Source organism: Sphaerodactylus townsendi, linkage group LG01, assembly GCF_021028975.2.
Source record: "Sphaerodactylus townsendi isolate TG3544 linkage group LG01, MPM_Stown_v2.3, whole genome shotgun sequence".
Taxonomy (NCBI): Eukaryota; Metazoa; Chordata; class Lepidosauria; order Squamata; family Sphaerodactylidae; genus Sphaerodactylus; species Sphaerodactylus townsendi.
In genome coordinates, this window is record NC_059425.1 from 3,527,025 (window position 1) to 3,554,283 (window position 27,259).

Here is a 27,259-nt window from a genome sequence, read left to right on the forward strand (position 1 = left end):
AGGTGTCCAGGTGCATGTGTCTCTCTGATCACACAGTGGAAAAAAAAGGGATGAGATGACTCTGACCATGGAACTGTATGATTAATTAGATAATAAGAAGAATATGAATAATGGCAATGAGTAATTGCCTAAGAACAATAGCAATAGCAATAGCAAACAAAGGAGACATCAAGCTACTTCTCCAAAAGAAAGGAAACAACCAAAGTCAGAATATATATATATGTCAACACTATATATATATAGTGTTGACAACATCTGAAAAAATAGATACCCCTAAACAGACAGTGATCAATCTATCTGTCTATCAGTCTTATCTATCTTCAGAAGTTGCTTGTCATGGCTGGCTGTTAAACAATGTTCATATATCATGCTTGATACTGTTAGCAACCATTTATATTACATACTTGTGGTAATAATCCTGAAGGAACTGAAGATAGATAGGACTGATAGACAGATAGATTGATCACTATCTGTTTAGGGGTATCTACTTTTTCAGATATTGTCAACATTCACTAGTGTTGAATTTTAGTTGCCAACAATGAAAGCCAACATCCACCAGAATTTACTGCAAAGTTTAGAACAGCTCTGAAGAGACCTGGGGCTCAGAGTGGCAAGCTCTTCTCATGATCCTGGTGGAAGCCTCTTTCAGATGGTCGACTCAAAGTTGACTCAGCTTTCCATCCTTCTGCAGTCATTGAAATGTGTACCCAGTTTACAATCACTAAGTGTTAACACAAAAAACCGTACACATGGACCAAAACACTAACAAAAATAGAACGACTGAATGAGCCAGTGTCTGGATAATAAACCAATCTCATCGGCACTTCTGTGGTTCGTGGTGTATCTACAGGAATGTAATTTCTCTTGTAATCCAAAGGTTGGCCCAATTTGTCTTTTCGGGACTAAACTCAGGAGATAATCCCAAACCCCAAATCCCAAACCCTAAATCCCAAACTCATGAGATAATCCCAAACCCCAAACCCTAGCAACCCTAAATGGTCAGGAAACACTGGGGTGTCAGCTACAATTTTGTCTACTGACTTAAGCAAAGCTAGTGGTTGAAGTTTATCCATGGGGTTGGGAATGGGGGGAAGCTGGGGGCTGGTTCTGAGTTCAAAAAGAAAAGGGAGCCAAAATCTGGTGGTTGGGCAATGGAGCTTGTTCAGACAAAAAACAGTGCATTGGCTTTGACTGATTTGTGACTATCCTACTTCTGCCAACACTTTCTTCCATTTTAACTGCTGCTATTCTTTCTGTGTAATTATTCCAGGTGGGCTTTTAAAAAAAATTGTCTGGGTTTGGTTTAAATTAATTACCGTGGAATGTGCAGGTTTCTATGCAAGTAAATTTGGCTGAGAGTGCAGGGTAAAATCTGCTTTCCATAAATTAGGCTTGTCTGTTAACATTTGGCCATTTTCGTATTTGCGTGGGACAAAAGGGAGACCAGCCTTCCCTCAGCATGACAGATATCTCCCATGGTTCATCCTTTCATTGAGAAATCAAATGTATCAGCATTAAAAGCAATGAGAGCTTGCTGGGTTTTCCCTCGGTTTACCCAGAGACCTGTGTGCTCTGTCCGTTGTGGATATGTTCAAAGAAGAAGAAGAAGAAGAAGAAGAAGAAGAAGAAGAAGAAGAAGAGGAGGAGGAGGAGGAGGAGGAGGAGGAGGAGGAGGAGGAGGAGGAAGAGGAAGAGGAAGAGGAAGAGGAAGAAGAAGAAGAGGAGGAGGAGGAGGAGGAGGAGGAGGAGGAGGAGTTTGGATTTATATCCCCCCTTTCTCTCCTGTAGGAGACTCAAAGGGGCTTACAATCTCCTTGCCCTTCTCCTCACAACAAACACCCTGTGAGGTAGGTGGGGCTGAGAGAGCTCCGAGAAGCTGTGACTAGCCCAAGGTCACCCAGCTGGCGTGTGTGGGAGTGCACAGGCTAATCTGAATTCCCCAGAGAAGCCTCCACAGCGCAAGCGGCAGAGCTGGGAATCAAACCCGGTCCCTCCAGATCAGAGTGCACCTGCTCTTAGCCACTGCTCTTAGCCACTGCGCCACTTTGCATGGTGTTCATTTCATCAAACTGCCATCTTTTAAAAAGTGGCTACACCAAAACTATTAGGAGAATGATAGCTCTGTTGAGTGTATCAGTATGCACGCAAAAAACGAATGAGTATTCAGAAGGTCATGAGCTAAAGCAGAGATAGTCATCATTCACATGTGTACATCACCGATCACATTTACAGTGACACAGAAAGATGGTTAAACACATCTTGAATGTATCTGATATTTTTGGAATGGCTTCTGGCTTCAGTGACAGGCAGAAAGGCTGAGCCAAGTAAGAGAAGACATTTGCATCAAGGGAAAATGCTGTAAGCTATTGAGATCTGAACGCTACCCTATCCTAAGAACCGGAGATAATATGTAGCATCATAAAAATCCAAGGATGAACTATACTTAGTTGTTACTTCCTTGATGATTGATGTCTTCCTTTTAAAAACGGTTGACTCATTTTTAAACATCCGGTGTTTTCAGTGTGAATGAATGGGAATACAGCGGAGACCAGTGTGTTCCAGTAGATGTTTACTATTACTTTACTACCATAGTGCACAGAGACATACTTACCTAGATAGACCAGATGCATGTCTCAGCTGTTTTGGGGTAGCATCTACTGCAGAATATCACAGAGGAAAACTCAATTCCATTTTAAGGGACCTTTCGTTATTTAAAAGAAGCAATTGGCACTGGGATTTGCTGAACTGGTAGATGGAAAAATAATTCTCTGAGGGATGGAGGAGTCAGAGAGCAGTCATCATATCAACACTAAAGCTAGCAATCTGAGGCTCATTCCGCACATGCAGAATAATGCACTTTCAAACTGCTTTCAGTGCCCTTTGAAGCTGTGCGGAATGGCAAAATCCACTTGCAAACAGTTGTGAAAGTGGTTTGAAAATGCATTATTTTGCGTGTGCGGAAGGGGCCTGATATACATTCTCATAAAAGAAAGGTTGGGTGGGTGAGGCTATGTCTTTTGATTTTACAGTCCTTATCTACACTAGGAATTGATGAAGTGTTCTATCTGAAGAACTTTTCCTGAAAGGTTTCCTGTTTGCCCACATCCTCCTTCCACCTTTTCTATTACCAGTTTTCTCAGTCTCAGCTCTATTGTCATTCTCAGACTATTTGTTTGAATGCTTCCAAGAAGTGCTTAATCCACGAACCCAGGGTTGTGTCAACAGGGTTGGTAAGTCGGGCCTGGTCACTAACTGGCAATAGAGGTCCTCATTGGTGAGGTAGTTACGTCAACAAAAAAAGTGCTTCTGTCATTCCAAATTGTCACTCCCCAAAGTGATGTCAGTGTATTGCTAAGGGATGCTGGTGACACTGCAGTTTAATGATAGGAGTTTTCCCAATTGCTAGAATGATCCCGATATCTCCCAATAATGTACTAATGTTACTTTTGGATATCACATTTTTGAAACTGAGGTGTATGGTGTCATGGTCAAGAGTGGTAAGGCCTTTCCCCACTTACCTTCTGCTGCGCGCTACTCGGACTAAGTAGCGTGGGGTCCCGTGGCACTCCCCACTACAGGGGGGGCTGGGCGCACAACATTGAAGTCACTCTGATCGCTAGCCGCTGTCGCTTCACTCAGCTTCCGTCATTCCTGGCGCTCTTCAAAACGGCACCTTTTGATGACCCCGCACAGAGCGTGGGGAAGCCCGGGCGTGCGCCAGAAATGACACGTGCAGTGAGTAGCGCGCAGCGACGGTGGTAGAAGGAAAAGTGGGGAAAGGCTCGTAGACTCTAATCTGGAGAACCAGGTTTGATTCCCCACTCCTCCACATGAATGCTGGATCCTGGATTTGTTTCTCTGTTCCTACACATGATGCTTGCTGGGTGACCTTGAACTGGTCATAGTTCTCTCAGAACCCGCTCAGTCTCACCTACCTCACAACATGTCTCCTGTGGGGATAGGACAGGAAACTCGTGACAGGAAAGAGAGGTTGGGTATAAATCCAGACTCTTCTTCTCTTGTTGATGACACCGTGTCATGCTGCTGCTGACATTCCACTCATTTGCTGCCATTTTTTTTACCCCCGCCGGTCTGCAAAATGGCAGCCCTAGTTGACAGTTATGCAAAGGAGGTAGCAGGAAATATTGATATCATAATGCCCAATATAAATTCAATTTGATCTCCACAGGGAATCATACCTTCGATAATCTAGTGCAGAGGTCTTCAAACTATGGCCCTCCAGATTTTTATGGACTACAATTCCCATCAGCCCCTGCCAGCATGGCCAAGTGGTAGGGCTCATGGGAATTGTAGTCTATGAACATCTGGAGGGCCATAGTTTGAAGACCCCTGATCTAGTGATAGGAGACAGGATGCTGGCTAAAATAGACCATACTGTCCTTCCCATACAATGTCTAGTTCTATGAATTACGACTGGGTTTGAACGCCATTGAGAAAGACTCCGTTCCACCCACAAAACTGAAGCAAATAATTGTGGCGTGATAGAAGGCACCCACATGCACCCTCATTAGATCCATCCATGAAATCCAGATCACTGAAGGCATGAGTCAAATATTAATGACTGCATCATCGGGTCAGAATTAAGGGCAGGCAGTGGATGTTTTGAGAACCAATCAACACTTTTACGATGTGCCTCAGTTCCGAAAGATGGTATAAAAGGTCCGTCTTCTGAGAGATTTTTCATTCATTTGATAACTGGCTTGGACATCTTCTTCAGCACAGTGAGTATTTATGCCCAATTGGGAGCAGCAGCGGCGTAGTGGCTCAGAGCGGGTGCACTCTGATCTGGAGGAACTGGGTTTGATCCCCTGCTCTGCCACTTGAATTGTGGAGGCTTACCTGGGGAATTCAGATTAGCCTGTGCACTCCCACACATGCCAGCTGGGTGACCTTGGGCGAGTCACAGCTTTCCGGAGCTCTCTCAGCCCCACCTACCTCACAGGGTGTTTGTTGTGAGGGGGGAAGGGGAAGGAGATTGTAAGCCCCTCTGAGTCTCCTACAGGAGAGAAAGGGGGATATAAATCCAAACTCCTCCTCCTACTCCTCCTACTCTTCTTCTTCTTCTTCTTCTTCTTCTTCTTCTTCTTCTTCTCCTCCTCCTCTAAGATTTTAATCTTGCTATTGTACTACAAACCAATACAGCTGCTCTCTGAAACTATTTAACTTTTTGAACTCTCTAAAACTATCTAAGTTTAATTTTCTTCACTAGGAGTAGCACAAAATGTCTAAGCGTCTGAATATCAAAGGGATCTTTGTAGATTTGCTTAGACTAGATAGCTGCATCTAGAAAAACAGGATTAAACACTTATTGAATTTCCTAACAGGGATCATATAGCCTGTGGATTAATACTGACTGTTATTTTTACTGCTGCTTCTTCATTGTTTCATAATCGTTAGTGTCTCCCCTTTGTATTTCCACATCAAAGTCTATTAGTACTTCACAATGGGGAAAGTATTAAATATCTAAATTGTCCATCCTCAGTTTCTGATCACGCCTGCTAGGACCCGTTTATATTTTTCCAAAGAGGCCATTTGAATCCAATGCCATTAAATTTTCCTCTTGAACAACTCAAGGATATTGAGTGAAGCGGATGGACAGTAGATTCAAGGAGGAAATATTTCTTTACACAGAGATTGCAAATGCCTTAGCAGGCCAGGTGCTCAGGAGCAGCAGCAGCAGAGGGCCATTGCTTTCACATCCTGCATGTGAGCTCCCAAAGGCTCTGGTCTGATCCAGCAGGCTCTTTCTTATGTTAAGAACGTAAGAACATAAGAACAAGCCAGCTGGATCAGACCAGAGTCCATCTAGTCCAGTGGTCCACCATGTGCCTTTGGGAGCTCACATGCAGGAGGTGAAAGCAATGGCCTTCTGCTGCTGCTGCTGCTCCCGAGCACCTGCTCTGCCAAGTTCTTAAAGTCTGGTTCTTAAAGTGATTAAGAAATGTGGGATTCACTGCCAGAGGATGCAAAGTGTTCTGATGTTCTCTGTCTATTGGTCTCGTCCTCCAGGGTTACTCAAAACACAGAAAAGATGAGCCAACAACAACAAAGAGGAGCGAGTTGCTGCTGTTGCAGGTGTTGTGGTGGTGGAAGTAGCAGCCGCGGTGGATGCTGTGGTGGAGGATCTTCTTCATCTCAGCAAAGCCAGAGCAGTGGGGGATGTTGCAGTGGAAGCAGTGGAGGATGTTGTGGAGGTAGAAGCGGTGGCTGCTGTGGGTGTTGTGGTGGCTGCTGTGGCGGCAGAAGCAGTGGGGGCTGCTGTGGTGGAGGATATTCTCAACAGAAGCAGCTGACGATCCCTCCCCAGAAGCTGAAGTAGATGCCTTCAAAAAGTCTCAAGACACCTGCGACCAATGCAAATTGTAAATCCCTTCTTTTCTTGAAGATGCCTTTAGCTCACATCTCCCAATCCTATTCCAACCTTCTGGTTTTGCAGACAATAAAATTTAGGCATATGCAAATGATTGCCTTTTGTAGTCTTCTTCCCTTCTTTCACTGGTTTACACACATATGTTCATAATCCATGCCTACATAATCCACACATATCCAGAGTCAAACCTAGCCAATTTATGACCCACCTATCAATTATGGCTACACTCCAGGGCTTCAAGAAAGTCTTCAACTATTTGTATTGCCTAAAAGGGATAGTAAAATTAGAAAGAATTGACCCAGGAACACCAAAATAGGCTTAAGAGCTTGGAATAGAATTGGTCTTCTAGCACCATTACCTGGAATAAAGTCTCAAAGTACCCTGCTGTTGCTGTTTCACTCATCTTCTCCCTATCTCACTCATTTCCAGCCCAAAACTGCTTTTGAAAGGGATTAGCCCCCATTTTGAACCTTTTAAATACTATGGCTTTGAAATCTTTAAACTTCAGCACGCTGTGATAAATGGCAGCTATCTCCCATTTAGGATGAAATGTAAAAGAAGGTATGAAATGTAGAAGAAGAAGAAGAGTTTGGATTTATATCCCCCCTTTCTCTCCTGCAGGAGACTCAAAGGGGCTTACAATCTCCTTACCCTTCCCCCCTCACAACAAACACCCTGTGAGGTAGGTGGGGCTGAGAGAGCTCCAAGAAGCTGTGACTAGCCCAAGGTCACCCAGCTGGCATGTGTGGGAGTGTACAGGCTAATCTGAATTCCCCAGATAAACCTCCACAGCTCAGGGCTGCAGAGCTTGGGGAATCAAACCCAGTTCCTCCTCCAGGATTAGATCATCACGAGCTCTTGGAACCCTCCCATGCCATCATTGTTGCTCCCCACCCCACCCCCACCCCTTAAATTCCTCCCACCCCCCTAACCTCTCACATAAGGTTAAGCTTTGTCAAAATTTGCAAGATATATGGAGGCGTCCTCCCTCTTCTTGTGTGGAACAGAAGCTTTGGGGGGAACTTGTATTTTCCAGGTTTGCTCAGCCTGCACGCACGTCATCTCAAGGTCATGTCTCCGATGCGCCTCTTGGACCTTCTTTTTTCCTCTCCAGCACCTTTTCCTCTCTCTCCAGCCTGAGGATTTCCCTCTCCTCCTTCCGCTGCTCTTCCTGCATCTTCAGTCTCTGGAGCTTAATCTCCTTATCTGCATGCAATCACACCTTCCCAGCTCTAATTCCTCGAGCTGGATGTCATCCTGAAGACTTGGGCTTCCTGGGACAGTAGGGGCTGACTCTGTCCCTACTGACATGCTACTTAGCAGGAGAGCCTTCATCTTACCTAAAGATTCTCACACTCTATCTGCAGTTTCTAGCATTCCTACTACAGCTGTTGTTTGGCCATCTTTAGTATTCTTAATCACTCTGCTAGCTCCATCCTGGCAAGTCTGCTCTTTCCCTACTTGAAAAGACTCCCACATTATCCACACACAAGCTAATGCCTCAACCCATTAAATTAATGACTCAGTCATTTGGGTTAATGTCTGCCTCTTGTCTTTCCTTGGAAAGGCTCCATTGTAGAGGTGTAGCTGGGCCAGAGTGTGCCTGGTGCACACTCTGGCTTCCCCCCATGGCGGCACCCCCCCACTCCCACTCCCACTCCCACTCCCACTCCCACTCACTTTAGAAAACCGAGCAGGCTGGAGAACAGGCTTTCCTGTTCTAATGGGAACTACATTTCCAAGGGTGTCTCCTGGGAAATGTAGTTCCCACCAGAACAGGAAGGCCTGTTCTCCAGCTTGCTTGGTTTTCTAAAGTAAATGTGTGAGGGGGCGCCGTGGGGGGAGCACCGCGGGGGGGAAGTGAGAGGGGCTGGGGGGATTTTGCGCCCCCCCCAGGTGACCCAAATTTGTGCACCCGGTGCGTCGCACACCCCCCATACCCTGGGAGCTTCCTCGCTGCTCCATTGTCCTGGAAGATTAAGGGTCACTCTGTATAACCCCAAGGATCCCTTTTCCCTATAAGAAGCACCATCTCCTGGTAGGCATGGTTAAACTGGACACTTCTCTGTCTGTGATATTGTTCCCCAATGTATAATTCTTCTACCAGAGCTAAACATGGGCTGCTCAGCTCTGTTCATCAGACCAATCCACTACAAGATCAGGTGACTTGTCCGATTGCCTATTACAGACCTATCCACTCAACACTGTTTATATCCTAGGACTGTGTGTGTATTCTGCTGTATTGATTATTTTGTGCTCGTGCACCCCCATTACCCGTTATGAAACTTGTTAAACTTTATTCACTCTCCTGCAGAATTTCTTGCAAATGCTGATTTTTGTAAACATAGCCAACCATGATCCTGAGCTTGCACAACTTTTTGCTAAGCCAAGAGTCTGCTCTCACTTATTTCCTACTCTAAAAGTGAGAGTCTCCCATCACAAAAGGTAACATAGGAGCTGTTTTATACTGGTAATTTCAGGAGTTTTTTTTAAAAAAAATCCCAGGTTGTTGTTGGTTTTTTTGCTGTACAAGTCCTTGATGGCCTACTAGAAAAGTCACTTTCTTTTTGGAGCCAGCTAGCTACCGTAAGATGTTCATTAAGATAAAATCTTCTTCAGAGGCTGACAAATAAGCTTGGGGCAATAACATCCAAACGTTGAAGCAAAGAAAAAAACTGACAATAACAGATTGAGAAAAGAGATAGTAAAGAACTTGATTTGTACATCTGCAGTTATGTCTTGCAAACACGACTGACTGGCCTTTTCAGTTTATACATGTGTATTTATATCAGACAACTTTGTAACACATAAAGCTGAACAATATGCGATTTGTGTCATTGGATTCTGATTTACTTTCTATTATTGTTGCCATTATTGTGACATTTTTAAGATCACGCTTGCGTCTATATCTCAAGTGCTCCCCCACCTGCTGGTATCAAAATCTGCAGATCGGAGCCACGCTTAAACAAAAAAGATTTTGTACAAACTTGGGAGAGTTCCTGGGTTTGCAGAAAAAGCTAAACGTTACACAAAATGCATTTGGAGGGGGGTTAAATTTCAAGCACCCAGGAGCCCTGTGGCTGCTTCAGCAATGTGAGGAAGGGGAGCCATGGTGGTTCCCTGTAGATTACACTGGATGAGAGAGTAGCAATTTCTGTGAGGGAAGCTTCAATGAGTTCATCTATAACAGCTCTAAGTGAGCTGCCAAGAGCAATGATGGATGTGTGTGTATGATCACTAAAAGTCAACATGAGTTTCCTTTTTAAAAAAAGTCATGATAGACTAATCTGTCTGTCTGTCTGTCTGTCTGTCTGTCTGTCTGTCTGTCTGTCTGTCTGTCTGTCTGTCTGTCTGTCTCCCCAGAGTGACAGGTTTGGTAGACAAATGCAATGCTGTGGATTTAGAATATACAGTAAGGCCTTTGATAAGGTCCCCCATGACATTCTTGCAAGCAGTCTAGTAAAATTTGGGCTAGACAATGCTATTCTTAGATGGATTTGTAATTGCGTGCAGATAGGTAGAATTCGATTTGGCAACCAGTAACAACATAACTCCAAACTTGAAATAAATTGGGCCACAGCCCATTTATTAAACATAACAGAAGCTGGGGGAGCAAGAGGACCCCATCCTGCATTGGGCCAGCATCCCCCTGCTAAACCTAGCACAGTCCCCCATCCATGATGGGGGATGGGACAGGAAGTTATTGGATGCCACCTGGGTGCAAACCCATTCGTGGCACCCCTTTCTCCTGGGGTTTGCAGGCACCACGGCCTGCCATGGCCTGGGGTTTGCAGGCACCACAGCCTCCTCGTTTGCAGGCACCACGGCCTTCCCCTTGAGCCTGCCCCACCCCAAGTCTCTTAAGGAGGCCCCCAACCACGGAAAGTCTAACTTGCAGGCTCGGTTTTCCATTAAAGGATGAGGTCCTCTACCCAATACCGCCAGGCTGCAACAAATGTAAGGCAAAACAGTAAAAGCTTAACAACAGAGGGAGGGAGGGAGGGAGGGGGATTTTTGATCCTCGGCCGAAGGAAGAAGCCGACGCTTGTTGTGTGCCGGCTTTTAAGGCAGGCACACCTATCCCCCTTGGCACGTGACTTGGGCTTCCCTGAGTCATGCTGGTTCATGCGCAGCCATGCCCTATTCCCAGCCAGGAAAAGAGGAGCCAATGGTCTCCTTCCTGCCGCAATGGCAGCCCCCAGTAAGTCTGGGGCTGCTATTTGGTTGACTGATAAAAACCAAAGGGTGCTCACCATTGGCTTATTTTCAGCCTGGAGAGAAGTAACTAGTGGGGTGCCACAGGGCTCTGTCCTGGGCCCAGTGTTCATCACCACCACCACCACCACCACCACCACCACCACCACCACCACCACCATCATCATCATCATCATCATCATCATCATCATCATCATCATCATCATCATCATCATCATCATCATCATCATCATCATCATCAAAAGTCGCCTTGGGTATTTGTATAAGTTGTTATACTGAAAATTTTAAACTGGTTTTATTGATTTTATTGGAATTATTGGAATCTGATGTACACCGCCCTGAGCCCTCTAGGGGAGGGCAGTATAAAAGCATAATAAATAAATAAATAAATAAATAAATAAATGAATGAATGAATGAATGAATGAATGAATGAATGAATGAATGAATGAATGAATGAATGAATGAATGAATCAATCAATCAATCAATCAATCAATCAATCAATCAATCAATCAATCAATCAATCAATCATCTCCTTCATTCTAAGTAGCATATTGGGCAACAAGTTCTCTCCAGCATTTCCGCTCTTGGTTGACTATTTCAGCCTCTTCCCATGCAATATTCTTCCCATGCAATATTTGGGATGTTAGAGCCCAGTGTTGAAGCCCAGTGTTTTATTTGTGACCTGGATGATGGAATAGAGGGCATGCTAATCAAATTTGCTGATGACGCCAAATTAGGAAGGTTAACTAATACCCCAGATTAGAATTCAAAATAACCTGCCCAGATTACAGAGCTGGGCCAAAACTAACAAAATGAACTTCAACAGAGATAAATATAAGACAGCATACTTAGGCACAGATATAGGATGGGGGACACCTGGCTTGACAACAGTACATGTGAAAGGGATCTGGGAGTTTTATGATATCACAAACTGAAAATGAGTCAGCAGTGTGATGCAGCAGCCAAGAAAGCCAATGCACATCAATAGGAGTATAGTGTCTAAATTGGGAGGCGTAATAGTTCCTCTCTATTCTACATCGGTCTGACCTCACCTGGAATACTGTGCCCACTTATCCTATAGAAGCACACTGACTGAACTTGACCCCTTCCCAAACTCTCACATAGGGTTGTTGCTGTGGGAAAATGGATGTGGGAAGAATGTCCTAAGTGGTTTTGAGTCCTAACTGGGGTGAAAAGCAGGATATCAATATAAATATCAGTATAGATTTTGAGAAAAATATAGATACATAGATACTTATGGCCCTGATCACCCCCCACATATTATTACAACATATTTTCTTCAAAAATCATTTTGGCAAAAGCCAGTTGTCACAACTCCTTGTGACTTGTCACAACTCCTTGTCCACTTGGCAGCAAGCCAAAGGTCAAAGGTTTGCTTCACAAAATCTAATCAAGAGGATGCATTACTCCAGCATAACCTGGAGGTCTCATTTTGTTTGTGGGCATGATCTTGATTACCACACCTTGCTAAGATACTGTAGGACAAAAGAATATGGAAAGACACCTTGGTATCAGATGTTGCATCTCCACTGTCTCTTAAACACATCAGCAACAGATGGTTGCTTCTTTGCATTTCCTCCACCTATTGTTATGGCTCTCCTAAACCACTCACCCTGTCCTAATCAGATGTCTCAGCCAAATCTGTATAACCTGGGCAGTGTCTCTACAGAGTTAATCTGCATGAAGCCTTACAGCGTTTTCCCATTTAGCCTAACAAAGCAATTGGCCCTATTATCCCGGACTTAGTAATAGGTGAGCTGATTAATTAGATCAGCACCCCAAACCCAGCACAGATATGTAGAAACGAAACTTAGTGCAATTAGCCCCTTTTCCCGCCAAGAGAACAATCTACCTTATAAAAGCCTGGTTCACCTGCAACACCTTGCTCATTGCTAACTTGAACCTCCCTTGGTCCTGTTGGTGTGAGACACGATATACCGTCTTCTACTGGGTTTCTGTGCTGGCATGGAATCCCTGCCTTCTACTACTTCGTGTGCTCCTTAAGATCGTTAGGTAACATATCACCCTGCTGCTTCCCAACTCCCTCTCTACTCTCCCACCTACTTTTCCAACCTTTCTATATATTAGGAACTTGTATGTATGTGCTCTTATGCCTCACTGTATGTATGCTTTTGAAAACAAATTTATATAAATATTTTAAAACTCAATTTGGGCTCTTGTATTACTCTGCGGAATGCTCCTTGCTATCCATTCCCCATATACATAGTCTAAAAGATACCCTCCTAGCCACCTCTCACATTGCCAAGTCGAGTATTTTCCCCATTGCTATTTTAAAATATATGTGTGCTGTTACACTCTTAGTAGCTGGTGGAGATTCCTTAGTAATAAGTTCATAACCCCTGTTAAGCTAGGTAACAATACACATATAAATACATAGATACACACACATAAATATACATGAATGCAAACACACAACATTAAACACATTTCAATATGTTCCTTACATTGTATAACGAGATGCGGAGGGGGGGTCATATCTTAAGGTACTGTAGAGGTCTGATTTCTAGACCTCACAAATGCTTTTCATCTGGTTCTAAAGGAACTGACTCAGCCACTGAGTCCCTTCCCATAACTGTTTCAGTCTGTCAACCTAAACCGGCTGCTAAAGACACCGGGAAAGATTCCATGCCACCCACATGTTTGGAACAGTGACAACTTAATTAGAAGGTGATGGAAGGCACCCACATGCACCATCCTTTGGCATACACAAATATTTGAGCATGACTGAAGGTAACCACCTCGTGGATTCATGAGTCAAAAACAATGAGTGGAAAATGGGGGCAGAGCTAAGAGACAATTGGCACTTTCCTCGTGGATCTCGATGCTGGAACCGGACATTGGCAGACAGTATAAAAGATCCTCTCTCTTTGAGGTTTCTCATTCAGTCAACCACGCAGAGAGTGACAACGTCTTCTTGGTGATCAGTAGGGTAAGTATAAGGACATCACTTTTCTTTGCTCATAATGGTGTGTTGAATAGAGAAAGAGGGTGTTTGGATTATCTTCTCCTGCTATTTCACCAGCCTTTTGGAAACTGATAGCTAATGTGGTGTAATGGTTGAGAGTGGTAAACTCTGATCTAGAGAACCAGATTCCTCATTGTTCCATATGAGCAGCTAATTCTAATCTGGAGAACTGGATTTGTTTCCTTGCTCCTATACAAGAAGCCTGCTGGGTTATACTGGGCTGGTCACAGTTCTTTGAAGCCATGTCAGCCCGACCTGCCTCCCAAGATGTCTGTTGTGGGGAGAGGAAGGAAAAGGAGCTTGTAAAACGCCCTGAGTCTTTTTATGAGAGAGAAAGATGGGGTATAAATCCAAACTCTTCTTTACTCTTTTTCCAGTAGAAACTGGAAAATATGGCCTATAGTTGTCATATCTATGCCAATTAATATGCTCAAAATCACTGACAGTCTTTGCGATGACATGAGCTGTTCTCAATTGTCAAGAGATTTGTTTTGCTTAATTGTGGTATTTGTGTTGCTTTAATGGGAAGAGATGAAGGTTGGCCTTCATGATAGCCAAGCGTGAACTAAGCTCCCTTTATGAAAGGGAAGAGGTCTTATACTGAACTACATTATTGATTGAGAAACACAATATTATACGCTCTGCTTAGCACTAGCTCTCCAAAATCTCAGATGCAATTTTTTTCCTGGCCTGGTATTCCCCTTAAATAGACATGTTAATGCTTATGTTTCACCACTGACATTTGGACCGTTTCCAGAGAGAAGGCTTTTGTTGTAGAATGAATGGAGAAATAAATCTGGGCAAAATTTTATTATAGTTTGTAACCTATCAACACAGAGGAGTGAGTTGCTAGTCCAGTTTGTGGATTCTTCAAAAGCCTCTTTAAAAAAAAACAAACAGCAGCACCAGGAGATTTAATGTTTCTCAAAGTCTGAATCTCAAAATGAATCATTTTTCCCTTCAAAATTCCTTGCTATGCTCACAGCATTGGCAACTATTTACTACAGAATGGCGATAACCAAACTGTATCCAACTCACAGGAGGGCATTCAACATATTTTTGTTTCCAGGATAGCAAGTTCCCATTCCTCTTAGAACGTGGATGTCCTGAGAAAGCATTCAGACGGCCAAACGATCGTTAATTTCTCTCAAACTGACAGCTGGTAACCAGGACTGGAGTGTCTTCCTTGCATATGAAAAACCAGATTAAGAAACTCCAGAAAGATTTTATTTTAGAGATCATGTTGATGGAAGATTTATTTGATTGCAGTTTTTATTGATAGCCTGTCTTTGTGTGTTTGTGTATGTGTTAAGTATTTTCATTATTTTCTAATTAATTCCACCTTCTTTTATATTTATAAATTGGATTTTGTAAATTGCTTGGAAGGAACAAGATGATTAGTTGTAAAATGAAAAAGGGTGAGTCTTTCAAATCCAACAGACCACACATATTGAGGATGAGAGCTTGCTTTGGAGTTGCACTTTGAATGTCAAGCCTCTTTGCATAACTCATAGTGAAGTTATTAGGCGGTGTGCAAAATTCAACATCATATGAACAGCAATATAGACTGTTTCTGGTCTTGGATGCCTACCAGAAATATAAAACAAATATCTGTTGAAATGATTTTAATGCATTTTTGTTGACCTTGAGCTAGTCACAGTACTCTCAGAACTCTCTCAGCCCCACCAGCCTCACAAGGTGTCTGCTGTTGGGATAGGAAAGGAAAATAGTTCATAAGTCACCTTGAGTCTTCTTAAAGGACACTCCAAAAGCCGGGTGGAACAACTCCATCTTACAGGCCCTGCGGAACTCACCGAGATCCCGCAGGGCCTGGACAGCTGGAGGAAGGGTGTTCCACCAGGCAGGGGCCAGGGGCCAGGGCTGAGAAGGCCCTGGCCCGAGTGGAGGCCAGCTGCACCATTGAGGGGCCGGGAACCAGCAGCAGATTGGCCTCTGCTGAACGCAGAGGCCTAGTAGGGACATATGGGGTAATGCGGTAATGATACTGCCTTCCTCTGCGCAACAATCCTGTCGTCCCTTGGTGGTCCTCCATGTGATTACTAACCAGAGCTAACCCTGCTTAGCTTCTGAGATGTGACGAGATCAGGCAGAAGACAATTCTAAGCAATGTCAGAAAGTATGAACTGGTAGACAAAGCAGTACCAAAGAACTTCCCTCCCCCTTGCAATTCCACCCTCAGAATGATGCCTTTCTTTCCCTCTTGCCCTGCAGACTTCCTCAAACCACATAACAAGATGAGTCAACAACAACAAAGAGGAGGCAGCTGCTGCGGTGGTGGTGGTGGTGGTGGAAGCGGCGGATGCTGCAGTGGAGGATCTTCATCTCAACAAAGCCAGAGAAGTGGTGGGTGTTGCAGTAGAAGCAGCAGTATTGGTCGAAGCGGTGGATGCTGTGGTGGAAGCAGCAGCGGAGGCCGAAGTGGTGGCTGCTGTGGTGGAAGCAGTGGCAGTAGCAGCGGTGGCTGCTGTGGAGGATCTACTCAGCAGAAGCAACAGAAGACCGTGCCCCAGAAGCTGAAGTAGATGCCTTCAAGAAGAACTGGGATCCGTGATGGCTGTCACGAACTGCAGACTCCTTCTCTTTTTGCAAGCCAACCTTGGCTAACCTTTCTGAATCTCAATCACAGTCTTCTGCTTTGCAAAACACCATGTTTTATTCTCCTGATTTGGCATTCTGGTGAAAACATTAAACAGTTTCTTGCAGGCAAATGATTACATTTCTGTGAACTTTCTTCGTCGTCTTGGTTGAGTCCCACACATGTGCAGTCGTATGCAATCAAAATAACGTCTACAAAAATGGTGACCCATCATGCCAATTGCAACCTCATCATTAATATGTGAACACATTGTTCCATCTCTTGAACCCTTAGTCCATCAAGAACAGGAGGGTTTATTTAGACTGACAACAGGTCTCCAGGCTCTTGGGTAGGCGTCTTTCATTTCCTCTACTGCTAGATGCTTTAAGTGGAGATGCCAGGGATTAAAATTGGGAATGTCTGCATGACAAGCGGATGCTCTACCTCTGAGCCACAGCCCTTCCTGATGGGCTGCCATCCAGTAACTCAGTAATAATTCAGATGCTAGCTCTTATTTTTGGCCCATCTCGAACTGAACAATCAGAGTTGATAGGCAAGTATCTTCCACATGAGCCACCACACCTCATGTTTAGCTCTGGCTTGGGAAATCACAACTTTCTTACAGCTAATATATACACTGGACTGGTACTCCCGTTTTCTATATTTACTGAGACACAGAAAATCCATTCACTACCCATAATCCCTCCTTCTGCACATGAATTGAAGCCTTTGATTTGGATGAGAGAAAAGAAGGAAGTCTGGGGTGCTGTGTGGTTTCCGGGCTGTATGACCGTTTTCTAGCAGCATTCTCTCCTGATGTTTCGCCCACAGATGCAGACTCTTTCTCTTTTTGCAAGCCAGCCTTGGCTAACCTTTCTGAATCACAGTCACAGTCGGCTGCTTTGCAAAACACCACGTTTTATTCTCCTGTTTTGGCATTCTGTCAAAAGCAATAAACAGTTTCTTGCAGGCAATTGATTACATTTCCGTGAACTTTCTTCCTCATCTTGGTTGAGTTCCACACATGGGCATAGTCCGTATGCAATCAAAACAATTTCTACAAAGATGGTGACCCATTAAGCCAAATGCAACCCCCTCATTAATATATGAACAGATTATTTATAATAATAAATTTATTAGTATTATTTTATGAACTGCTTTCCACCTAGGGGATAAGTGCAGTGAACAACACTTTAAAACATACTTTAAAACACATTTTAAAATCAGTTCAGCCAATAAAAACCGAACCATATAAATATAAATACAGATGGCGTATTTCTCTCCCCTCCCCACCCTCATGCCCACTGGAGGCCAGATGGAACGATAGATGCACTTAACCAGGCTGACCAATTTGTTCGATTTAGTTTAGAGTCATGGATCTGCCCAGTGGTGTGTGTGAGTGCAGTTTATAGAAACTTCCCAAGAGATAAATGTAAAAGGTAAAACTTACATTTATTCAAGCATCTCCAGTTCACAGCTTTGTTCCAGGAAAAAGGTAGATAGCAAGAAACCCTAGTCTAAAGAGATTACTTTCCCTACGACAAGTGGGCACAACTAACATCACATGTGTGCAGGTGAGAGAATGCTACAGTGGGAAAGCCCCACTGCGGCAGGCTGCCATTGACCATGCGCTCAGGTCAAAGGCTAGAACAGAAGTGAAACCAGCATGGGGAAGAAAGGAAGTTAGTGGCCCAGACAAGGAGGGCAAACAAGAGAGGCAACATCACAGTTAAAGTGAGATACACAGCACCCCCCAGTGTCCAGGCATGCAGAAGTCACTTATTCCAACACAAATGCCTGGAGGAACAGGTCCGTCTTGCAGGTCCTGCGGAAACTCTGCAAGTCCTGCTGCCTTATACTGAATCAGACCATTGGTCATCAAAAACAGAAGTGTTTATTTAGACTGACAGCAGGTCTCCAGGATATCAGGTAGAGACATCTTTCAGGTCACCTACTACTAGATCAGGGGTAGGGAACCTGCGGCTCTCCAGATGTTCAGGAACTACAATTCCCATCAGCCCCTACCAGCATGGCCAATTGGCCATGAACATCTGGTTCCTGAACATCTGGAGAGCCGCAGGTTCCCTACCCCTGTACTAGATGCTTTAAATGGAGATGCCAGGGATTGAAATGTCTGGCATGGCAAGCGGATGCTCCCCCTCTGAGCCACTGTCCTTCCCAATGGGCTGCCATCCAGTGATTCAGTGGCCCTTTCCCCACTCACCTTTTGTTACGTGCTAACCTTGCCAATTAGCGCGGGGTCCAGTGGCATTCCCCATTACAGGGGCAGCAACAACGCAGCTGCCCCGATTCTGCCCCTCTCGCGCCCCCTCAGAGCACGTCATTTTGAAACCACTCTTTTGAACAGAGCCTTTTTTAACCCGCAGAGTCGCGGGGCAGTGGGGAAGGCGGTGGTTACCCGGTTTCAGCTTTTCCGCTGCCTGATGACGTGGACCCTCCCGTCCAATCAGGGCATGGCAGGGCGTTCGTGATCGTGGGGAATTTTTTTAAAAATTTTCAACTGGACGAATCCTCGATTATTTGTGGACACAAGATGTTGACAAGATGTGTCCACAAATAGTCAAGGATTCATCCAGTTGAAAATTAAAAGAAAAATCCTGCCACATCATAACGTACTCCCCATCCTCCCTGATTGAATCCATCATCAGGCGACGGAAAAATCACAAACGCAGCAGCCAATCAGGACACCCCCTGAACGGATCGTGGGGAGTCCTGCCTGGGTGCTGCGCGGCTGCCAGTAGTCATTTAGGAAGGGGCGGAAGCTGCGGTGAGGTATGACCCGAAAAGGCCCTTTGACGGAAGCGAACGGTAGTTTCCACATTATTTTTAGAGTGAAGAAACACCCAGTAACCATTCAAATGCTAGTTTTTCTTATTTTTTTTGCCCATCTCGAACTGACAGAGTGGATAGGCGAGCATCTTCCACACATGCCCCCAGGCCTCGCGTTTAGCTCGGGCTTGGTAAATCACAACTTTTGCGCAACTAATATAAACACTGGACAGCTACTCCCATTTTCTATGTTTACTGTGACACAGAAAATTCATTCACTACAAATAATCCCTCCTTCGGCACATTTATTGAAGCCTTTAATTTGGGTCAGAGAAGTGAAGGAAGTCATTTCAGGGATGAGGTTCTACCTTGTTTTGAATCATCACACAGCTCAAGCCAGATTGTGTGGGGCGGGGGGGGGGGGGGGGGCTGACTGCTGACAGGAAGTGATGGAAGACTTCACTGATGAATTTGCCTCCTCTGCCCGCACAAGGGGCACCCCACCAGCAAAGGAGACATCTGTCCATCTGACAGTGGTACACAAAATATCAGCAGACTTAAAGCGGAGCTACTTAGAGAAGAAAGTCTAGTAGTCTTCCTGCACATACTGCAGCCTGCTATCTCTTTAGGCAAATAAAGCTGTCCATGCAAGATGTTCTTTCCAATCAGGAAGGATTTTACTTAGCAGTTGCAAGGTTACACTATAATAGATAAGACTACAAGGCAATACATTACCAATCTTTGGCTACCAGTCTTGATCCTCTTTGATCTGAGATTGCAAATGCCTTAGCAGACCAGGTGATCGGGAGCAACAGCCGCAGAGGCCATTGCGTTCACATCCTACATGTGAGCTCCCAAAGGCACCTGGTGGGCCACTGCGAGTAGCAGAGAGCTGGACTAGATGGACTTTGGTCTGATCCAGCTGGCTTGTTCTTATGTTCTTATGTAATACAGAACACTTAAGCAATACTACTACTACTACTACTACTACTACTACTACTACTACTACTACTAATAATAATGATGATGATGATGATGATGATGATGATGATGATGATGATGATGATGATGATGATGATGATGATGATGATGATTATAAACCGCCCTCCCCCGAAGGGCTCAGGATGGTGAACAAAACATACAGATAGAGCACACAATAAAATCAAACTAGAACTATAAGCTAGAACAGACTAGAAGACTATAATGCAGTGGTGGCGAACCTATGGCACGGGTGCCAGAGGTGGCACTCAGAGCCCTCTCTGTGGGCATGCGGAAACAGAGTGCCCCCCTCCACACATCTAGGCTGGCCTGGGCCACCGAGGAGCTCATTATTAGCATTAAACCTAAGACCTAGTTTTGGGGAAAGTGTAGGTAACCCTGTTAAGCGCTGTTAAACCCCACTGATTTTCATGCGAAGAACTAAAGCGCAATCCTTTACCTGGGAGTAAGCTCGGTTGCTGGCAATGGGGCTTGCTTCTGAGTAAACCTTCCTGGGGTTGTGATTCCCCCTTTGGAAGAGTTTCACGGTTGCTTCAAAGCAAAGCCACCGACTACCACCAAGCTTACTCCCGAGTAACACACGCCTCAGAGCCAACCGTTTTTTCTTAACTAAAACCTCAGTATTCAGGTTCAATTGCCGTGTTGGCACTTTGCAATAAATAAGTGGGTTTTGGGTTGCAGTTGGGCACTCGGCCTCGAAAAGGTTCGCCATCACTGCTATAATAGAATAGAAGAGAATACTGCAAATATACAGTGCACAGCTTTATACATCCAAGCTACGTAATTTTCCCGGCAACAGTCTCCCATTGGACCAGAGTCACAGTTGAATGCACCGATCACATTAAAGGTCAACTGTACCTGGTTGCCCACAGACTTCCTGGCTCCTGACCCCTGTTGCTGGGCAAACCTTTTGCTGCCTAGAAGACGAAATTGTGAACCTTTATTTTATATATCATGACACAAAAGTCCTCAGAAGATGAAATGAGAAGTCTCAAAACTAGCCACCAGCTTCAAGTAGTTGCAGTGCCAGACCTAAAAGGAATCAGGCATTCTGGTGGCCCACAAAGTCTTCAACCCGCCCCCCTTCCCAATTCCTCATGTAGCACTTTGTCAGACAAAACTCATAAAATAAAGCTAGCTCTTTTAAAATTGGCCATCCACAGGGAAGATGCAGGGTTGACACATGTCCACTGGAGAGGGGGATCCCAGCCCCTGGCCCCTGTGTTCCAATGATGTGAAAGTCATAAGAAGAAAAATAAAAATGGCCGCCAGGCCAAAGATGTGACATCAGCTCCCGAGAGAACCCAGAAGTGATTTTATTCCTCTCAAAGGCGAATTCCACATGGGCCAAAAACAGCAGTGTGAAAAATGGTTTAATATAGTTTAAAACAGTGTATAAGGGTATACCCCATTTTCACACTGTTTTCACACCGCTGTTTTTGGCCCATGCAGAATCTGCCTGAGAATCTCTGGAAACTCTATGGCCCCTTCCGCACACGCAATATAATGCGTTTTCAAACCACTTTCACAACTGTTTGCAAGTGGATTTTGCCATTCCGCACAGCTTCAAAAAGCACTGAAAGCAGTTTGAAAGTGCATCTTTCTGCATGTGCAGAATGAGCCTATGATATTACCATAAAGTTTCTTTATTGCCATAAAGGACAAGGATACAAAAAGATGTTTTTAACTGTAATGCAAGAAGCCCTAGATAGCAGAAATGGCAGAGGGGCAGTCCTTTTATCCCAAGCAATGATAACCAGTGCAGTGTAGTGGTTAAAAGCAGGTGCACTCTAATCAGAAGAATGGGGTTTTATCCCCTGCTTTGCCAGTTGAGTTGTGGAGGCTTATCTGGTGAACCAGATGAGCTTGTGAACTCCAACACATGCCAGATGGGTGACCTTGGGCTAGTCACAGTTCTTCGGAGCTCTCAGCCCCACCCACCTCACAGGGCGTTTGTTGTTGTGGGGAGGGAAGGGAAAGGAGATTGTAAGCCCCCTTGAGTCTCTTAACAGGAGAGAAAGGGAGGATATAATTCCAAACCAGAGGTGTATCGAGCGAAAATGGTGCCCAAGGCATGAGTGGCTCCCTGCCCTCCCGGCCAGTTCCCCCGCCCCTTTCCCATCTCCCTGCACCCCACACCCCACTTATGGCAGCTAGGAGGGGGCCAGGGGAGGCAGGGCTTGGTGGCGGGAAGCTCAGGTGGGCGCTGCTGCAGCAGGAGCCTGGGGAGGGCAGAAGCCAGACATCAGCCAGACATCAGCAAACAGTATGGCTGGTTCTGCTTACCCTGGCAATGAGGAGCAACCAGGGAGGGGGTGGCCAGTCTCCAGGAGGAAAGGAGGAGGGGTGAGGGCGATTCTGCGCCCCCCATGCGACTGCCTGGACTGTGCCCAGGGAGATGGAATACCCCATGTCCTCATGGCTGGTACACTCCTGATCCAAACTCTACTTCTCCTTCTAAAGGAGCAGCAGTGGTGTAGGAGGTTAAGAGCTCGTATATCTAATCTGGAGGAACTGGGTTTGATTCCCAGCTCTGCCACCTGAGCTGTGGAGGCTTATCTGGGGACACACTCGCCACCTGGGTGACCTTGGGCTAGTAATTATGAATGAAAACGTGCATCTTAAGGAACGTCTAAGAAACCGGACCGAAAAAATATACAAGACTCACGTATGCTGCTTTAGTGGCTTCAATGTATTATACACTCATATTTCTCAACGTACATAAAATGCAATATACACAATGCTTATTAATATTTCTATTCTCAATAGACTCCCTCGGAAGGAGCGTTGTACAACGCTCCTTCCAAGGGAGTCTATTGAGAATAGAAATATTAATAAGCATTGTGTATATTGCATTTTATGTACGTTGAGAAATATGAGTGTATAATACATTGAAGCCACTATAGCAGCATACGTGAGTCTTGTATATTTTTTCGGTCCGGTTTCTTTGACCTTGGGCTAGTCACAGCTTCTCGGAGCTCTCTCAGCCCCACCCACCTCACAGGGTGTTTGTTGTGAGGGGGGAAGGGCAAAGAGATTGTAAGCCCCTTTGAGTCTCCTGCAGGAGAGAAAGGGGGGATATAAATCCAAACTCCTCCTCCTGCTCCTGCTCCTCCTCCTCCTCCTCTTCTTCTTCTCCTTCTTCTAAACAATAGCAATACATTGACAACGCAGTCTTCTAGAATTCTCCATCTTATGCCGGGATACCAAGCCTGGCAGGCAAGAAGCAATGAGGAGGGCAAGGATGTGAGCGCTGGCCACTGGCCACGACTGACTTATCTCTTCCTGTAAAGTTGCTGCTGTCACTTCTCCTGTTTCGAAAGGAGGAGTCATTTTTAGGGAACCCTGGAGGTGATGTCTTGCTTTTCTAGGACTCAAGGCAGAAACTTTATGGTAATATCAGAGTTTCCAGAGATTCCTAGAGAGGAATAAAATCACTTCAGGGTTCTCTTGGGAGCTGTTGTCACATCTTTGGCCTGGTGGCCATTAATTTTTTTTTCTTATTATGACTTTCAGACAGCAGTGAGACACAGGTGCCAAGGACTGGGACGGTCCTCTCTAGTGGACGTTTGTCAACCCTGCATCTTTACTGTCTATGGCCAATTTTAAAGTAGCTAACTTTATTTTATGAGTTTTGCCCGACAACGCATCCCATTCTACGTGTGGAATGGGTGTGTGTGTGTGTGTGTGTGTGTGTGTGTGAGATTTTGTGGGCTGGAATGCTTTGAATCCTTTTAGGTCTAGCACTGCAACTACTTGAAGGTGTTTTCCACTTTTGAGGCTTCTCACTTTATCTTCTGATTACCTTTGTGCACCACAGTTGGTTGGAAAGATGGATGAAAATCCTGCTTTTCCCCCTACCCTTTAAGGAGGCTCAAAGGGGAATCATCTTCTCTTCCCATCCTCACAACGGATACCTTGTGAGGCAGATGGAACGGAGAGAGTTTCAGTTCTGGTCGCCACATCTCAAAAAGGATATCCAAGAGATAGAAAAAGTGCAGAGAAGGGCAACGAGGATGATTGAAGGATTGGAGCACCTTCCTTATGAGGAGAGGCTGCAGCGTTTGGGGCTCTTTAGTTTGGAGAGGAGACGGCTGAGGGGGGATATGAGTGAAGTCTATAAAATTATGCCTGGGGTAGAAAATGTTGACAGAGAGACATTTTTCTCTCTTTCTCACAATACTAGAACCAGGGGGCACTCATTGAAAATGCTGGGGGGAAGAATTAGGACTAATAAAAGGAAACACTTCTTCACGCAACATGTGATTGGTGTTTGGAATAGGCTGCCACAGGAGGTGGTGATGGCCACTTACCTAGATAGCTTTAAAAGGGGCTTGGACAGATTTATGGAGGAGAAGTCGATTTATGGCTACCAATCTTGATCCTCCTTGATCTCAGATTGCAAATGCCTTAACAGACCAGGTTCTTGGGAGCAACAGCCGCAGAAGGCCATTGCTTTCACATCCTGCATGTGAGCTCCCAAAGGCACCTGGTGGGCCACTGCAAGTAGCAGAGTGCTGGACTAGATGGACTCTGGTCTGATCCAGCAGGCTAGTTCTTATGTGCTTATGTTCTTAGGAGTTCTGAGAGAACTGTGACTGGCCCAAGATCACCCAGCAGACTTCCTGTCATAGAGGAGAGGAGACTTGAGTCCACCACTTGTAACCACTACACCACTTCGGAGCATCCTATGCAACCTCCGATTCAACCAGAAGGGGCATAGTTGAGGAACGGTTTTAATGCTGCAGTGTAAAAAAAAATGTCTGTGTTGATCTTTAGAAAACACATTTGCAGTGCACTCGGAAGGGGAGAGCTGCAGTGGCTGGGGGCAGTATGATGAAGGCAGTACTGTTCTACCTGCAAAGAGGCCTTTAATGGCACTGAAGGGAGAGAAACTTGAAATCTCTCCCATTGCCCAAATTGCCCCATCTCTGCCAATGGCTTATGCTGCACTTTAATCTTTCATAAATCCAAAGGGCCAGGGGCTGGCATACCTGGGATGGAATGCCAGTAGAAACTGACATCAGCCCTGTGATGGAATAGTACTGTAAAACTTTCACATATGGCTGTGAAAAGCATCTTTGCCTTTTGATCTCCTGGAGGGAGGACAGGAAACTATGCAGAGGTGCCACGATGAAACCTCAAAGGCCTAAGTTACCTCGTGGCCTGAACAGAGTTTCCCTTCCATCTTGAGACGTGGTCAGAGAAGCATCTCTGGGCCATGGGTTCCCGGAATGGGGACAAAGAACCAAAAGGAATGTAATCAGCTGAGCAACCTCCGTGCATTTAAGTTTGATTTCTTTGATTTCTGTTTTTCAATAAAAATCATTGAGACCTCAGCTGGTTGGAGTTATTGGAGAAAAGAACCCAGGTTTTACTGAAACAAGCTTGGCTCTCCCAGGCTTGCTTTCATGATAAGCCCCATCCCTAGGAATGCCCTGCCCCACCATCCCACACTGGCATTTGAGCGGATGCTGGCATTGCTCCGCAGCAGCCCAGACTTGCACGTTTCACCACTTCAGAGCTGAGGGGTTTCCAGCCGCTGGCGCTTCTATCTCCATTGCTCACGGGGGTGCCCCTTGTGTGGGCAGAAGCCTTCCACTACTTCCTGTGAGCAGTCAGCCCCTCCCCACACACAATCTGGTTTGGGCTGCCTGATGATTCAAAACAAGGTAGAGCCTCATTCCTCAAATTACTTCCTTCTTTTGTCGAAGGCTTTCACGGCTGGAATCACTGGGGTGTTGTGTGGTTTCCGGGCTGTATGGCCGTGTTCTAGCAGCATTCTCTCCTGACGTTTCGCCTGCATCTGTGGGCGAAACATCAGGAGAGAATGCTGCTAGAAAACAGCCATACAGCCCGGAAACCACACAGCACCCCAGACTTCCTTCTTTTCTCTCATCCAAATCAAAGGCTTCAATTCATGTGCAGAAGGAGGGATTATGGGTAGTGAATGAATTTTCTGTGTCTCAGTAAATATAGAAAATGGGAGTACCTGTCCAGTGTATATATTAGCTGTAAGAAAGTTGTGATTTCTCAAGCCAGAGCTAAACATGAGGTGTGGTGGCTCATGTGGAAGATACTTGCCTAGCCACTCTGATTGTTCAGTTCGAGATGGGCCAAAAATAAGAGCTAGCATCTGAATTATTACTGAGTTACTGGATGGCAGCCCATCAGGAAGGGCTGTGGCTCAGAGGTAGAGTATCCGCTTGTCATGCAGACAATCCCAATTTTAATCCCTGGCATCTCCACTTAAAGCATCTAGCAGTAGATGACATGAAAGATGTCTACCTGAGAGCCCAGAGACCTGCTGTCAGTCTAAATAAACCCTTCTGTTCTTGATGGACTAAGGGTTCAAGAGATGGACCAACGTGTTGACATATTAATGATGAGGTTGCAATTGGCATGATGGATCACCATCTTTGTAGACGTTATTTTGATTGCATACGGACTACGCGCATGTGTAGGACTCAACCAAGACGACGAAGAAAGTTCACAGAAATGTAATCATTTGCCTGCAAGAAATTGTTTAATGTTTTCACCAGAGTACCAAATCAGGAGAATAAAACATGGTGTTTTGCAAAGCAGAAGACTGTGATTGTGATTCAGAAAGATTAGCCAAGGTTGGCTTGCAAAAAGAGAAGGAATCTGCAGTTCGTGACAGCCATCACGGATCCCAGTTCTTCTTGAAGGCATCTACTTCAGCTTCTGGGGCACGGTCTTCTGTTGCTTCTGCTGAGTAGATCCTCCACAGCAGCCACCGCTGCTACCGCCACTGCTTCCACCACAGCATCCACCACTTCGGCCTCCACTGCTGCTTCCACCACAGCATCCACCGCTTCGACCAATACTGCTGCTTCTACTGCAACACCCACCACTTCTCTGGCTTTGTTGAGATGAAGATCCTCCACTGCAGCATCCGCCGCTTCCACCACCACCACCACCACAGCAGCTGCCTCCTCTTTGTTGTTGTTGACTCATCTTGTAATGTGGTTTGAGGAAGTCTGCAGGGCAAGAGGGAAAGAAAGGCATCATTCTGAGGATGGAATTGCAAGGGGGAGGGAAGTTCTTTGGTACTGCTTTGTCTACCAGTTCATACTTTCTAACACTGCTTAGAATTGTCTTCTGTCTCATCTCGTCACATCTCAGAAGCTAAGCTCTGGTTAGTAATTTCATGAAGGACCACCAAGGGATGACAGGATTGTTGCACAGAGGAAGCCAGTATCAAATAATCTCTTTGAGTCTCTTGCCTTGAAAATCTAC

The 27,259-nt window shown here is 45.2% G+C and overlaps 1 long non-coding RNA gene across 1 annotated transcript; it reads left to right on the forward strand.

Annotated features, from left to right (window-relative positions):
• The first annotated feature begins 13,459 nt into the window (after positions 1-13,459).
• On the forward strand, positions 13,460-16,343 carry LOC125441265. The gene is made up of 2 exons (XR_007245810.1): positions 13,460-13,578; positions 15,847-16,343. It is a non-coding gene; the product is annotated as an uncharacterized LOC125441265 (long non-coding RNA).
• Positions 16,344-27,259: the final 10,916 nt, after the last annotated feature.